The sequence below is a fragment of the Protopterus annectens genome, chromosome 16.part0, assembly GCF_019279795.1.
Source record: "Protopterus annectens isolate FY-2018-M chromosome 16.part0, PAN1.0, whole genome shotgun sequence".
In the NCBI taxonomy this organism is placed as follows: Eukaryota; Metazoa; Chordata; order Ceratodontiformes; family Protopteridae; genus Protopterus; species Protopterus annectens.
In genome coordinates, this window is record NC_056750.1 from 820,777,025 (window position 1) to 820,795,325 (window position 18,301).

Consider the following 18,301-nt stretch of genomic DNA (forward strand, 5'->3'; position numbering starts at 1 on the left):
GTGTGTGTGTGTGTGTGTGTGTGTGTGTGTGTGTGTGTGTATAAACCAAATCTCAAAGTGTGTGTGTGTGTGTGTCAGCTACTTGGGCAGGGACATGAGCTGAGATCTTAACCCTATACCTATGCCAATGGGGAGTCTTACTGGGGATCTGGAGAAAGAGGGAGAAACTAGCCCCAGACTGACTGTGATCTCTGTGTCCTCTTAAGGGAAATTGTACTTTACTGTGTGTGTGTACTTGTCATCCTCCCAGTGTGTACATCCCCTAGCTGTTACCAGTGGTGAGGGCTGAGGCTCCTTGATCACTGGGCCAGTGCAGGGGCATCACATATTAATTGGTAAACAGTGGTAGGATATCCACATCACATATTAATTGGTTGACAGTGGTGAGATGGCCACATCACATATTAATTGGCTTGCAGTGGTGTGGATATTGAATTCAATGAGTTAAGCCATGGTAAAGGGCAAATTATTATTTCAGGGGATACAAATTCAAAGGGGGATATTCTAGGGTAACTCTTTGTCACTGTGACACAAGGGAAATACTGTCAGCCCAGCTAGCTGGAATTTTGTAAATAATTATATGTAATTTGACAATATTAATATGATTTATATAAAAATGTAACAAAAGGAGACACTACCAGCCCAGCTGTCTGGAATTTTCTAAATAGTTATATGTCATTTGTGAATAACAGCATGATACAATTGCTTGAGTTACCAAATGTATTAGAACTAAATGTTATAACTAAATGTTATGTGTATATTAAACTACTGGTACAGAAGTGTGTGTTGAACAGGGTTTGTACAGTATTGAGCTTCAGGGCTGTGTCCACATTGTACCCTACTGGAAAAGAATAGAAATGTATAAAAACTATATACCTGTGCAAATGTATGCTTTAATAGTAGAAACTGGAACATACAGAGTTAACTTGCAAAACTTCAACAAAATAAGTTGAAATTAAATTATTTTACAATTGTGTTATAAAATCAATGCAGCAAGGAGACAGTATGTCTAGAACTAGGGTGCCTTTTGCATTGTTTTATAAGTGTTTTATTGTTTTATTTCTTATAGCACCTGCAAACATCTCAAGGCTATGTATTTTTCAAAAGGAGATGTCAAATGCCACAAGTGGGGGTTTACCTTGTGAACTGAAGTCATGTGACAAAAATTGATGTCATCCAAGCTAACCCAGCAGTAACATTTGATATTGATTTAAGGACTCTCTCAGAGAGAGACTGTGCATTTTGTATTTTGTCTTGGACCTAGCAAGAGCATCCACTCATCATCAACATCTCTACTTGCCTTGCTAATAGTAAGTAATTAGGGTACAGTAATTTCTTTTAGATATAGTTAGGATTATACTAAAGATTAGTTTAGATGTTTTCTGTAATTATTTGAGACTGTCCTGCAATGTTGCTTTAAAATATTTCCTGTGATTCTGAACTCTTAAGTAGCTGTGTTTGTTTTCTGAGTATTGTCTTGTTCTTTTATTATTTATTATTAAATATATTTAAACCTATCTTTGTGGCTGACTACCATCTGGATAATAGTAACATTATACAGTAGGATTGGACACCCTTTGTAAGGGCCTTATAGTAGCTGATAAGTATCGGTTGGTGGCAGTGATAACTACCTTATTGTCTGGGCAGAAAGGGGCATAGCTAGTAAACATGTGCCAGACTTCCTCAGGTGTGTGTGTTTGTATATAAACCAAATCTCAAAATATGTGTGTGTGTGTGTGTGTGTGTGTGTGTGTGTGTGTGTGTGTGTGTGTGTGTGTGTGTGTGTGTGTGTGTGTGTGTGTGTGTGTGTGACAGCTACTTGGGCAGGGACATAAAGCACTGGTTGGACATAGAGGGTGGTGGAGGTCTTAGCTTGGCTCCTCAGCTGAGATCCTAACCCTATAGCTGTGCCAGTGGGGAGTCTTATTGGGCATCTGGAAAAAGAGGGAGAAACCATCCCCAGACTGACTGTGATCGTTGTGTGCTCTTATGGGAATTTTACTTTACTGTGTGTGTACTTGTCGTCCTCCCAGTGTGTACGACCCCTAGCTGTTGCCAGTGGTGAAGATTGAGGCTCCTTGATTACTGGGCCACTGCAGGGGCATCACAGTCTCCGCTGGTCTTTTGTCATGCCCTTAACCCATTAAGTTGTCTAGTTAACAGAATAGGTCTTGGCTATAATTTAGCTCCCGGAAAACAATTGTGAAAGACTTCTCATTTTCTTTTTGTAGATGATGTAAAATGGTACAGTTCATCAGATGAGGAACTGAAAGCACAAGTGAAAGTGGTCAAAACTTTTTCAGATGATATAAGAATGTCATTTGTTCTTGATAAATGTGCAAATGCAACTTTTAAAGCAGGAAAGCTGCTGCACCAAGAAAACATCAGTTTGGGACATAAATAACTTGAGCAAGAGGGAGTGTATAAATATTTGGGACTTGATGAAGTATCAGCAGTAAAACATGAACAAATGTGAATATAACTTAGTAAGGAATATTTTAGAAAATGTAAAGGAGAACCACACCCACAGACTCAAAAAACATATTTTTTTCACAATGTTTTGAAGTTTCCTGCATTTTAGCATGATTCTGGGACTATGTACAGTTTTTTTAAATATTTTTATACATAATTTCAGTGTCTGACCATATGGGGTCCTGTATGTATCCCATAATGTAGTATTTGTCTTTAAAACATTACATCATGCAGGCGGCTTTGTTCCAAAGCTGTTGTCACTGCATTGATTTTACAGACATACACTGCCTTCTTTCAGTTAGCATGTCTGAAGTATTAGTTCATGCTGTTGAATAACTTCTTAAAGCACAAACAGTGATAATGCCAAAGAACAGACTTTCAAATTGCTTTATACTGTTTCCCCTTTTTTGAGTGACTAATTTGCAGTCTTTAGTGGTACCTGAAATATAATCCTGTAGTTCTTCTCCCCTCCGCCTTCACACTTCACGTGCCCAACTCTGAGAGTTCTAAAGGTAATTTGAGCTGTTAGCTGCTATGATTGACAGTTCAGAGCAGGAGAGATGAGTCATGTACTGTTTCCTTATCCTAGCCTTTCCTTATTGACAGTGTGACAGTTATTTTTGCTGCACCATTGCCGTCCTCCTGTTCTGAAATTGTAATCCATGCTCCTTAGTAACTGGAAATGCACTGCTTGGCAAACTGAATGACTCCCAATGTTAAGACTTCCTGTTAAATCAAAAGTCCTGTGAAACCTGTATATAATTTCCTTCCATCATTATTTTTCAATCAGACTTACATCAATACAGAACTTGCAAGAAATGTTACTCCATGGAAATGAAGTACCCCTGTTCCCCCTTCTTTACTTTAACTACAGTATTCAGTATTCTACCACTCCACCATTCAGTTCTGCAAGCATTTAAAGGAAAAAAAAGTTGTTTCACACCTACTTGAGCTCTACTAATTGATCTTCTCTTCTAAGGTGTCTTTGCTACTCAGTTGGTGACAACAGACTGTATTATTACAAAGGCAGTGTCCCTTTACAAGGTTTGTGGCAGCAGCCAAATACTTCAAGCTGTTGTGCCATTTTCCACAGAGTACACAATATATCCTTCCATATATAAATTTATATCCATCACATACAAACATATCTTTTATCCCCATGTTGTCATCAGAACTAGGAGCAAATTTTCTCACAAAAGCTCACTCATGACTGAACATTTAAAACATTTTTGAGGACACTACTTCTCTACTGAGTTAATGCACCAGCACAGAAATATATGTGTTAAGTCTGGCCTGAAGCTGACCTGAAATAAAGATAGGGAGTCTTTAGAAATCTCAGTCATGGACCAGTCTACATTGTGAACTGAGAGGTTGCTCAAGTCCAATACATTACTTGGAGACTAATCTTTGTAAACATACTTAATTTACATTTACCAAGATATCACCATGTAGTACCCCATCTTATCCTGGTGGCTTCATACTACTTGATGTTTGAGGTATGTATGTCGCAAGCTTTGCACACCTTCCACACTCCATCACCCATTAGTCTATTTCAAATGTTCATCTATTATGAAGACAGTGTTATCCACATCACACAAATGAACCGTCAACACACTCAGCCCTGCTGTTTCTCACAAAGGACCTGTCAATAAAAGATGATAACAATCTAATCTTTCTTACAAGAATTATTCATCAATACTGAATTACTACTTAAGAAGCAATACGCATGTACCACAACCCCAAAGACTGGCACTCTATGTGGTCCACACAAGCTGCTGTTTGGGTACAATGTGCAAATGTGACATTTGACACTGCACTATTGTGACAAGCATATATACCACTTCAAGGTAGCCAGCCTCACATAGGTCCACTCACACCACAATTGTAGTTGCAGCTGCAGCCAGAGTCACACTCAACTCACCACTATCATTCCACACCCCACAAGCAGTCACTATTTCCTATTAATTCATTATACATTCGTAATTTCTGGTCTCAAACACCATTCCTCACCATTACAACATATTTTAGAACTGCAGCTACAAAAAACTGCAACCTCCAGAAATATATATAATACTGGACCAATCATACAACAAGACCTACCTGAAGTAGCCACAACAGAAAAACCAACAATGAAAATACTGCTCAACATTTTCATGTTACATTGAGCAACACATGCCACTACCCTAGTTGCTGTTAAGTATAACACCAGTTTTAACAAATTTAATCAATTTTCCTTGCTAACATGCCAAATGTACATCAAAAAACATAAAAGTCACCATTGTCTACGTACTTTGGGCAACATTATGCAGTGGCACTGGGGATTGTAATATGTATAATGCTTGACACTGCTATTCTAAAAGCCTTCCTACAGTGGTGTTTCTAAGCAGCCTTCCTGCAACTTTCAGAATGATGTGCTGCTTACAGTGAGATGACATGACATACATTGAAGTGATTGTTCACTGGCTGGAACCAATTGTCTTCACACCCATTCCTCATTGCTACCATGGCCAACCCCTTTAAATATCACAATGTGATTGCCTGCAGCAAGACAGTTAAGATTGTCTTTCACAGTAATCAACATCATTTATAAACCTTTTTTGACCTGTTCCAGAAACATCTTTACTGACCACCAACTCTCTCAGTCACACACTCCATTACAGGTCATGAATAGAGTGTGCTAATAACATACCACACTGACATCACACCACATCAACATAAGAAAAATTACATGGCAATACACAGATCATACACAGCAGCGATACCACCCAAGAGATGTCCACAGGCATGCTTAGCTCCTTTCACCTGTATGGCATACTAAGTAAACATACCTTTCCAATTTGGGAACTTCACATGTTTCAAAAGTCATCAGTGCATATTTAAATACCTGTACAATATCAGCAGTATGGTTACATTCAGAGTGGACGCAAGCCCTTTCCACATTACAAAACTGAAGTTGACATCTTTCATTTTTTGTCACCATTAAGTTCTTGGTTAGACACTGAAACACTGTCATACATTACTACAACCTTTTTAGAAATATTTATATTGTATCAAAATCCGGATAATTATAGACCAATCTCACTTTTAAATGTTGATATGAAAATTCTGACTTCTATCTTGGCTAATAGATTGAAAAGAATTATGAATCAAATAATTTCTAGCGAACAAGCTGGTTTTGTAACTGCCAGACAAACAAGTGATAATACATTAACATTACATTCATTAATTTCTTATGCTAGGCAAAAGAATTTAAATATTTATGCACTCATAATTGATGCGCAAAAGGCTTTTGATAGGGTTGATGTAGGATTCTTGTTTGACACTTTGCCACAGTTTAACATACCCAAGGAATTTATATCATGGTTACAAATTTTATATACTAATCCTTACACTACGTTGTATATTAACAAAAGTTTCTCTAAAAGAATACAACTTAAAAATGGAACACGACAGGGCTGTCCCTTGTCTCCCTTGTTGTTTAATATATATTTAGAACCTTTATTTTTATATATTAAACAGAATGTATATCATAATCCACCCATATTATATGGAACAAAAATATCCATGGCGGCGTTTGCTGATGACCTTAATATTTATTGCACAACACCAATATCAGATACTGAAAAATTACTGAAAGCGGTGGAGAACTTTGCGGTAATATCTAATTACAAAATTAACCTTAAAAAAACAAGTATATTTCCCTTAAGGACTCCGAAACCCTTTTCACTTCTTTCATTGGTGGGACAGGTTAAATCTGAAGAGAAAATTAAATACTTGGGTATTACCTTTTCTACAGATGATAAGGAGTTTTATAACACTAACATTAAATTAGTCTGGGAATCACATAATATTAGACTTTAAAAGATGGAAAAATCTAAAGTTACCGGTATTAGAAAAAGTTGCAATTATTAAAATGAATGTTTTACCCAGATTATTATATATATTTAGATCTGCTCAAGTATCCATTTCAAAAGGGTTTTTTAAACAAATTCATAGGGAATCCGCTAAATTTATTTGGGATCCAAAAAAGACCAGAATATCATATGACAAATTAATGACCCCAAAAAATAAAGAGGGACTAGATCTACCAAATTTCGAAATATACTATTTAATAATAAATTCAAACAGAATCTTGAGAATTGCTAACTATGATATATCTAGCAATAAATGGACACCAATGTGGGTAATTGTGAACTATAAACATATCTCGAATTTGAATATTAACCCCAAAGCAGTACCTTTTTTAAAAAAGGAAATGATTAAATCGTATGATATAATGGAGCATATTAAATTATACATAATCTCAGTACAGAGTTTGTTCGATCTCTAAATCTTATCCAGCATATGATGGTGTTCCAGCCTTTTCATAGAAATCCTAACTTGAAAATTAATAATAAACTAATAAATCTTAAAACTTTTCCTCTTATGATGAATCTTACCTTACTTGATATTTATCCTTACTTAAAAGAATCCATTAATACAATAAGACAAGAAATGAATCTGCCCAAGTCATATTCAACTATTTTGAGACAGATTAAGGAACTAGCTATAAGTTATTTTGATGACTTTAAAATTAAAGATGAGGAAATAACAAAATGTTTTAACTTATGGCAATCTCTTCATCAAGATGTCAAATATATAACAGCCACTAATAAATTAATAAAGGATTTCAAATTTCAGAATTCAGTACTTATTTCAAAATATTGGAGGGAGAAACTACCATTTACAGAGGATAAGCAGTTCATCAAGGCAATTAATCTAACAACGAAATCAATATCTTTCCAAAAATTAATGTATACTCAACTTATGATTTTTGGAAATGCCTATTATACACACCTCAGATTGCACAAGTTTAATTCTAAAAGCTCTCCAATCTGTCCATATTGTACAGATCAAACAGCAGATCTTCTTCATATGTTCTGGAGCTGTAAATGTATCTATAAACTCTGGAATTCGTTAAAACTGCAACTCCAAAAGATGGGATATCAAAGTTCAACACTTTCATGGGAATTCACGATATTACATATCCCTCCAAAACAACTTCCTAGGTCCCAAATCATTATATTTATTAATATTTTCTTACTAATGAAACTTTATATAGCTACAAACTGGTTAAACCCATCTCAAATTTCATGGAACAATTTTAGGACTTTAGCAATAAGACATATATTAGCTCACAAATTACTTTTGAAGGACCATAATAAAAATATTAATAACCCAAAGATATGGGAACAAATTTTTAATGTCATACTGGCATAATATATGAAGATCGAGTGTATTCTGAGACATATATACTCATTACGGGAAAAGATGTTAATAAGTAAAGATTGAGATAACTGACTTATGTTAAATTCTTTTATTATATATTTCTGTATAATTTGATGTTATATTTGGAGGCATTCATGTAAATATTGTATATATGTTTTTTTGGGATTAAACTAGATAGAATAGTTAGAAAGTATTAATATATATATTTTTTTGTTTTGTTTAAGTTTGTATGGAAAATACTAAAACAATAAAGATTTATTATGGAAAAAAAAAAGAAATATTTATATTGTCAATGCAATGATATTCAGTTCCAGTAATGTCTCCCACTTCCTCCAAATAGATGTTGACAGCATTCAGCAATGTCAACCTACATGCTGACAGTACAAATAAAATGTAAATAGTAAGCCTTCTGTCGGCATTCCAGTTACATTTGCACTTCTAAGGAACCCATGTTTGCCATTGGTTCTTGCCAATGGTGGTGACAACATCATTTAGTTAAGTTAAGAGCAGCTTGCATAGCGACATATAATGCTCTACTGTGTCTCAGTATTGTGTTATTGTACTGCTCTTTCATCAGTTTCAGTTAATGAAACATTTGTATGGTCAAGGCAACAATACTGAAATGCACTGACCTGGTACACTGCATCTAAACAGTGTTGATAAAAGTCAGCAATGATAATAACAGCACAAGTGGTGCTTTACTGTAAACTGCTCCTTTGGCAACACCAATATAATCCATTTGTGCATGATACTGATAAAGGGCCTGGAATAAAGGAAATCATGCATACTTTTTTTTTTTCTTTTCACGTTCTGACAAAAATCTTAACAACATTTCATACAAGTACGTCTGACATAAATATCGGTCACCCTATGTATAAAGTGGGATAGATATGGGTATAAATTAAATTTCCACAGTAACTGAGACCATTTCTAACCCATTTACAAATCATTTACAAACCTGTTTAGCAACCATCAACTCCTCCATTTATGTACTACTCTTCCACTCATGAACAATGGTATTAGTGACATGTCAGTATGACAGCACAATACTTACGCCGATTCAAACTGACATGACAGTACACAAATCAAACATAGCAGCAACACCATGTCAAAGAGGAATTCAAACACACAAAGTAAGCTCCTTTGCCATGCATTTTCTAATAGTAATTTGAGAGAAACACCTGTCTAAAGTTATTTTGACAGTTTACATGTGTAGTACTCTGTGTACTAGTACAATGCCAAAATACTGGCTAAATTCAACCTGCATACAGAAATCAAATTGACATTACTAAACTGACATTAAAGTCTTTCCCATGTCGCAACTGCAGAGTTCTTCCTTAGTTATGTAAATGGATGTTGGCACCTCCACTTACCATTCACAACTTCCAAGATGAGATTCTAGACAGAAATGTAAGACGTGCTGACAACGATGCTTGCATAGCGACCCACGCTAACATAACTATAGGTCTCAGTAATGTGAAATTCAACTTGTCTTTCATCACTTTAACATGTATGGCAGCATCAGCACAAATGTAATGCAATTCTACATGCCACTGATAAAGTACAGTGTGTAGATGAAGTGATGCATACCTGTATTATTCATCTTAGGACCCAAAGCTGAAACAAAGAGGTACAAATAGAGCAGTGGTCAGCCAGTGTATACAATGTGATGATGGCAGTTAAAAAATTAATTTTCAGACTGAATGACAGAACTTGTACTTAAATTTGAAAAAAAAGTTTTCAAACACGCACATGAATTGCCCTGCCCATTCATATAGTCCATATCATCAGCTCTGGAACTATGGTATTAACATATCACAAGGAATGCAGTATCAAAATGACATGACAGTACAGAAATCATACTCAGCAGCAATACAATGTAATGCAGAAATGTGAACGCACATGTAAGGCTCCTGTAGCATCATTGCCATACCAGCAACTGCAAAAAAATCATGTTTTGCATTTCATTGATGGCTTATAATTGTCAAATCATGACTTTGCATCCATTACCATGTACAATATCAGGAGCTGTTTATATTCAGGCCAGATTAAAAATATATATTTCCACATTAAAAATGTGACATTCACATCATTCATATGTAGTCACCATACATGTCTTCCTTACTCATGGGCAATACATTTTATGAAATATGTCAGTTAATATAGTGGCTACAGTCATATGTCCGCTGAATTTCTCAACTTAACTAAATGATGTTGACACCACCATTGGCAAGAACCAATGGCAAACATGGGTTCATTGGAAGTGCAAATGTAACTGGAAGGTTGACAGAAGCAGCTGTCATACTGACATACACAGCTATAATCATAGGTGTAACCATTGTGTTATTAATTTTCTCCTAATTTGCTTCCATGGTAATGACACCTGTAATACCAAGCGCATGCACTTCTTGCAGTGCAACCAAATTCTGCTGGCAATAAGCACATAGTTTTAACAGCATTACCTGCTGTTTCTGTACGATCATGTAATTCTGTTTATGAGGCAATTGCTTGTAGTATGATAAACCAGACCACACTGTGCCTACATAAGAAATAGACCTCACTGTCACTGCACTGACTGCCGCCCTATGTCACGGCACTCCATCTCCGAGAATGGAACATCTACACTGTTAAGAATACAGGTATCACAGTGTAATTTTAGAAACCGACATGCACACCATATGGTGATGTACAGATCACCATTATGTAGTCGCATGCCACACAAACAAATTACATAACTCTACATCTCCTAGGGAAATCAGGCACAGTCAAATAGTACTTACAAGTCCGCAGTTGCTACTCTGCTTTATCAGCTTGGCATCGCCTTCCTTTTGCCAAACATAGACACATGTCTTGCTATCACTTCACTCTTCTCTGGACACTCACACTGAGCAGTGCTCTTTGGTAGTGGTGGTACTGACATGGGTGCAGTTTCCAAAATCCCTCTTTTTGCCTTTACAACTTCTATTATCGGGTTATAAATCTAATCAAACTTTTGCTTCTGAAATATTGGTTTAGTGACCTATACTTACTTTGCCTTTGGGTACACCACTCTGTATCGAAGCTCTCCTTTAGTTGTCAATGTATGATTCGTGCTTTCATTCCAGCATAAGAGAAGTGCTAAAACTTGGGGCAGTACTTGCATAGCAATGCATAGAACACCTCAGTGTTTCCAATGTGGCAGAACTTAGTGATGTGCTTCAAATCTTTAAGAAAGGTTGGGTTTTTAACAATCCTCTGCAGTGCAGTGTGACATGCACCATCTTCTTCGAGCCACTTCTTGTTATCTCCTTCAATGTCTGGCATCTCATGAGCACAACAAGAGAATTTCTTTGCACCACTCCAGCTATGTTGATCTGTTACGTGGTAGAGTAATGGCAGCCATTTCTCCCCCAGTACAACTTCATCACCTTCACACATTTCAGCGCACTCCCACCGGTGGTTGGAAATACTGTGGCACCACTGCAATAATTCTTGTTTCCCTTCCCTTTTGCCAGCTTCTGTTATTTTTTTTGTCAAACATTTGAACATATGCCACACATCAAACTAGTGGACAACCACTGGGAATTCCTTATGTTTCGAGAATCTGATACCTCAATGTCTGTCTGTCTGTTACCACAAGGCTTACCGTAATACTCTTATCCTTCAAGTCATGCATATACTTTTTGAAAGCTTTCTTCTCCAGTGCCACCGAAGGTGTTCCTGGGGAACCTGCTGTAGTGCAAAATCAATGATGAACCCCGAATCGAGGTCTATCAGGGTATAGCAGCAGTATTTAACCAAATAACCTGGACTATCGTACCACCTGCCTCCAGCTAACCTTACTTCCTTCCCCATTGTATCTGCCAGTAGCTTATTTTGATGCTGTTTCCAGGTGTGCTGTAATACTGGGAACAAATACTCTCATTGAATGTCATAGAAGGTCATCTCACTGACAAATTCCACTCCAAGATATGCACAGAATCTGGCAATACGGCTGTACATGCTGCACTGAACATTCTACTACTCCATGTATCTGTTTATCAATCTGTCTCTCCAGAACTTTCATGCAATATGATAGTGAGATGCCTCTGTACTGTCCACAGTTGTGGATGTCCCCTTTGTTCTTGTACACTGGCATGAGCATGCGTATTCTCCAGTCTTCTGGGATGCGCCTTTCTCTTCACACTGCTATGAGTACCCTCAGGAGCTATTTCTCCTCTAACTCATCCAGCATCTTTATCATATCTGCTGTGATTTTATCTGAGCCTGTTGCTTTCCCTGACTTCATTTTGCTTAGTACTATTCTTACTTGTTGTAGGGTGGGCTCCTCTTCTTCTCTCATTGTAGGCTGTTTGTGAGACAGTGCAGCATCTGTGGGGTTTTCTTCATTCAGTAGCTGCTGGAAATACTCTTTCCATCTGCTTTTGTTGTCCTCTGGGCTGGTAAGCAGGTTGTTGCTGGCATCCCTTATGAAGGGTGTCTGACTATCATCTTTATCTTTTTGTCTTTGCCTTGCAACCTGATATAGTTTCTTTGGGCCCCTTACTGAGTCATTTTCCAAAAGTTGGTAGAGTGCCTCTGATCCCTATTCTTTGCTATTGCAACTTCTTTCTTAGCTTCTTTGTTAGCCAACCAGTGGCCCTTCCTAGCCTGGTCAGTCTTTTCTATCTCCCACTTTTTCCTGCGCTCCTTTCTTTCAATGACTTTCTGGACTTCTGCATTCCACCACCAGATTTCCTTATGTACCTTATTTCCATATCTGGCTTGGCCACATATCTGTTCTGTAGTCCTCTGTTCTGAGACACTGCCATTCTTCTTCAACTCCACCTATTTCCTCCTCTTCTTGTGGTGCTAGAGCCCTGAGTAATTCCTTGAACTGCTGTGTTTTCTCTTGAGTCAACTTCCAGGTCTTCAGCCTAGTCTCTGTTTTCCTTAGAGCCTTGTCTGACCACTGCTTGCAGCTGATTGTGGCAACCAGTAGTTTATGCTGTGGGTTGACTATTTCACTGGGTATGACTTTGCAATCATTGATTCTACCTCAGTGCCTTTTTCTTACTAGGAAGAAGAATACCTGAGTTTCATGTTGGCTCTTCTTGTATGTGATTTTGTGACTGTCTCTTTATGAACCATGTGCTGGCTACTATCAAGCCATTTGCCAGACAGAAGTCTAGAATGGCCTCTCCTTCTTTATTCCTGTTCCACACCCATGTGGACCCAGGCAATCCTCAAATCCTGTTCTGTCTGTCCCGATGTGTGCATTCAAGTCACCCATTATCAACACAAATTCATGTTGTCCTGCTTTATCTAGTAGGTCCTGCAACTACTGTCTGAATGCACTCTTTTCCTCACTATCATAACCTTGCTCTGGGGCATAGGCTGAGATTATGAATACTGCCCTATCATTACACCAGAGTCTGATTGCCATGAGTCTGTCACTAATTCTGATGATATCCCTCATTGCCTTCTGAAGCTTCTCACCCACCACAATTTCCTCACCATTTCTAGTCTGTTCTCCTCCTGAGTAGAAGACTCTGGATCCCAAGCCAAGTGGCTTTTCTGCACTGCCCTTCCATCTTGTTTCTTGGATACATAGGATGCCCAGCCTCCTCTGTATCATTATGTTATCCACTTCCAAACTGCATCCTGTCAGTGAACCTACATTAAATGTAGCAATTCACAGTTCATGTTTGACAGGTTGATTGCTTTTATGTCCAGCTTTTGCTCAACAAAGCTATCCCAGGTAACCCAGGTTAGGGAACTTACTGCCAGTAGTTAACTGACTCAGGGCTGCTGGGCTTTATGACGGCACACACTGGCCAATAGGGGCACATACACCCCACCCACCTTTAGCATGGATCACTGGCGTAAGTCAGAGTAGGCCGGGTCCTCAACCCACTTATCACCGGTAAGTACCCATGCCCATTTGGCAACATTAGTCAACATGACTGAATCACCCATAGCCACATTTTACACCATCGATTTGCTAGCCCTGCCACAGCATGCAGTCTGTGATCCATGTTCTCCTATCTTGAGAGTACTAAGCACCAAAGTAGATGCCCAAAGCTGTTGGTCTGTACAACTCTTCCCACTATAGGGCACCATGTAGAGTCTGTGCTGCTGCCCACAACTCCGTTCACTGGTGAATTTGAGATGGAAACACTCAGCATGTTTTCTGGAGGTGGGAGAAAACCCATAGAGACACAGGGAGAATGGGTCTATATCAAAACCGCAAAACCTCACATATGTGAATACGGAAATGTCGACACATATTAAGCAAACTGTGAAAACACAGAACGTCCTGAACCGCAAAATTCAAAATGTCGAATCGGCATAGTTGGCCATCCCCACCACCTGATACATACTACCTACCCAAACAAAATAAATAATCCACATACATACACTTAACAAAACCCTACTTCTAACCCTAAACTAAAGCTTACATATATTACTATGCATGCACTTAACCTTAACCTGCAACCTAATCCTAAGGTCCTTAACTATTGCACACTTACCTTAAGGAGCTATACCGGAGAAGGGCCAACTATGACGATTCGACATTTCAAATTTCACGCTTCAGGAAGTTTGGTGTTTTCATGGTTCGCTCAATATGTGTCGACATTTCCATATTCGCGCACTTGCGGCTTTGCGGTCGCAATAGGTAACCGGGAGAACATAGAGGAAAAAAAACATTTTCTCACATGTTTTTAAGGCAATGATTTTGATGTAAGTGACAACATCAACTTCAGAAAAAGAAATAAAAAAGGTTATTCATTGAGCAGACTATTTGCAGTTCAAAGTCACAAGCAGAATGCAGTAGAACTGAAAGCTGTGAGGAAGCAGGGTTAAAACATATTTTGCCTTTCTAGGGAAGCCAAACATTACTATGGTTGGCAATGGCCACAAACGTTATATCATTGGCTATGGAAAAAGATTACCTCGTTGTAGGTGCATTGTTTTGTGTAAATGTCATTGTTGGAAGTTAGCACTAGAGAGTAAGTAGGAATAAATGTAAAAACTAAAAATATCTATTTATTTCATGATTATCTGTTATTGGCACTCCTGCAATATGGTGCCCAGAGCTGCACTCCAAGCCCATGTTGATGCTTTGAATTTAAGCAGTTTGACTCGTACTATGGAAAGTACTATTGCTGTAAATATTAGTATGGTGAGTACTGTGGCAAAAACTATCAATATTTAAGTGAGTTCTTAGACCAAGATGATGATGAAGTATCGCAGGATGATAGGTAAGTGCAAAGCTAGCTGCTTTTGTGGGCCATTTTTAAGCCTAGAGAGTTTCCCATTTTGATCTTGAAACAACCTATCCCATTTAGTTATAGATTGGTCTTACCCATCCCATGGTCATTAATTATATAGTACCCTAATAAGAATAACTGGGATCATACCATAGATAATTTGAGGGGGCACACACATGGAATAAAGCAATTAGGAGCTGCCTCTGCCCATTAGTGGTACAGAAGGCAGTCCTGGTGTAATTTTCTGTTTCCCACTCATGGATCTAAGTTGTGCTTGAATATGCACTGGGATGAACTTTGTTTTATGTGAATGGGAAGTCTGTTCCACAGCAGCAGTATCCTCTGTGAGATATACCTGTCCCTCCAAACTATTCATTTGATGTTGCTGAAGAGGTATAGAACTGTAGACCAAGTATATCTGATGCCATTTGACTTCCTGATGAGCAGAAAATCCATCAGTACTGAGTTGGAGGGTTTCTTATATGCCAGACAAAGGTCACCCCTTAGCAGTCTGTAGGATACCAAGTTTAGACACAGAGCTTTGAGTCTGTCCATGTAGGACATGTTGTTTAGGTCTTGTATCCTTTTTAGTAAGGTATCTCTGTGGGCATTCCAGTTGATGCATACGTCTGGACAGATTCATGCCAAAGGGAACATTACATTCAATGAGTGGCCTAATGAGGGCTGAGTAACTGCAGAAAATGACAGCCCTTGACCTTGAGAGTCACTTTGTTTGGAAGCTGTGCAATATAGAAGGACTTTTTTTTACAAAAATAGAAACATGTCAGTCAAAAGCTAAGTCATTGTCCATATAAGTTCCCAAATCCCAAACAATCGGGTTAACTCTTAGGGACATATTCTCAATGTGGAAGTTTCCTGAGGTCGATGACTTCCAAAAGGTTACAATAATGCATTTTTGTCATTAAGTTTCAGTGCATGATTTTGGCACCAGTTATCTATTTAGGACAAACCTTCCTACATGATGACTAAGTCATTTGGTTATTCGACAACTGCTCTTAGCTTGCAGTATTCTGCAAACTTAGTCAGCCAGAGCCCTTTGGTGTTGGCTTAATATACCAAACAAGAGAGGTCTCAGCACAGAACCCTGAGAGACTTCAATGGTAGCTTGTCTGTTTGTGGAAGTAGCTCTCCTATTTTGATTATCTCTGTCCTATCTTTGAGCCAATTGGCAATCCAGCAGGTAACATGAGGGCTCATTCCCATTCTATTTAGCTTTTCTACTTTGCCTTTGTGGGAAATTGTGTCAAAAGCTTTGGCCAGGTCAAGGTATGTGGCATGTACCATTTTTGCCTTCATCCATCGTTTTTGTCACCTTTTCAAAAAAATCCACGAGGCTGAGTAAGCATGACCTGCCTTTGACAAATCCAAACTGAAATGGGTCCAATGCTTAGTGGTTTTCTATGTCCTGATTGATTGACTCCACATTATGTCTTTCATGGTTTTGCATATGAGTCTAGCCATATTTATAACTGTGTAATTGCCTGGATCTGTGGAAGGTCATCTCTTATGTAGGAGAGTGACTGTAGCTATTCTCCATTCACTTGGTAAAAAACCTATATAGAGGCTAAAATTGAACAGTTTTGTTTGGGGTATGTCTGAATTGTGCTTCATGCTATTTAAGAAGCATTCAGGGATACTGTCAGGATCCGTTTACACAGGATTTATAGCTTTCAGTAACAATTTTAAGAGCTGGTCTTCTGTGAAGCTGGAGGCAAGCCAGTTTCAGGTGTATCTTGAGGGATAGACAGAGGAGAGTGGGGTAAAATTAGAGCTAAATGTATTGGCCAATAGGTTTGTTTTATCTTCAGCCTCAGTGTAGGTAACATCGTTCACAATTAGCTCCGTGCATTGCTGTGTTTTGCTTTTGAGATTATGAGCACAAGTAAAAAATGACTTGCAATTCTCTGTGGCTTGAGTGGTTATTTTAGCCGCAAACTTGGCTTCCGTGGATTTTATTAAGCTCTTCAGTTGTTTGTTTATTTCAGTGATAAAAGCTCTAACATTCTGGGAATTAGACTTCTTACTTTTGGCCAAAATTATTTTCCTTTTATTATAAAGCTTGCTCATGTTTTGGTTCCACTGTGTGTTTTTTCCTGGGGTTTGCCCTGTACTTCTTAATAAGTTACACATATAAGATGTTGGTGATATCAGCAGAATGTATTCTTTCTCTGATTACCTGCTTACTCTGTTTTAGGATCACAGGAGAGGCAGATGTTATCACAACACTCATGATGTATATCACAAATACAAACCCTGTGTAGGGTACCAGCACATTGCAAGATGTACACGAGCATACTGACTCCCACGTGGCATGTATACTTATTCCAAAGAAACAGGGCCATCATCTGTCCTGACACATGTTTCTGGCACATGGGACAAAACTGCACCAACAAGTGAAAAAGTTGCAGAGACAGGGAGGATGTTCTAAATCCACTCAGCTGAGAACCAGCCTAGAGAACCAAGCACTGTGAGGCAACAGTGCCAACAGCCATTATGTCACCCTCATAGAGAACAGATGGCCATCTTGTAAGTATAATACACACACACACACACACACACACACACACATATATATATATATATATATATATATATATATATGGATCTAGGACCTGTGATCGAAAGATCAAACGTCCGAATCCATAACCACCAAACACACTTTAATGAAAGCACTTTCATCAAAAAAGCGCTTTCGTTAAAGCATGTTAATAAAAAAAAAAACACTACATTTACGTTTCTGCAGGGGCTTTGCCCTGCACCATGTGGGCTGTGCCCCCCAAACCACCCTACTTTAATATTCTCCCTCTGAGACCATACTACAGTGGGAAAAAGGGAATTTTCCCTTATCCGCACCGTAGTACGGTCTCTACAACAGGCATACTTACGCAAAAGTGCTTCTTTGGTGAAAAGCACTTTCGCATAAGTATGCTTGCCCTAAATGGATTCGTATATTTGATCTTTCGATCAAACTTCCTAGATCCATATACATATATATATATATATATATATGTGTTTGTGTGTGTGTATATATATATATATATATATATATATATATATATATATATATATACATACATATCTATATATCAAAATGAAAAATCCCGACCTGGAAGGTAAACGTTGACAGCAACTGATGTAAAAAGTCTTTTACTGCAAAATAGAACCAGAAGTAAGTGCTTTCACGGTCAAACAAACCACTTCATCAGTCATAGTTACAATAAAAAGCAGAGCATCCTTATATACATACTCCCCAACAGCCAATTAAGCAATAAAATTCCCTCCAAAAACACAATTAATAATTCAATTGG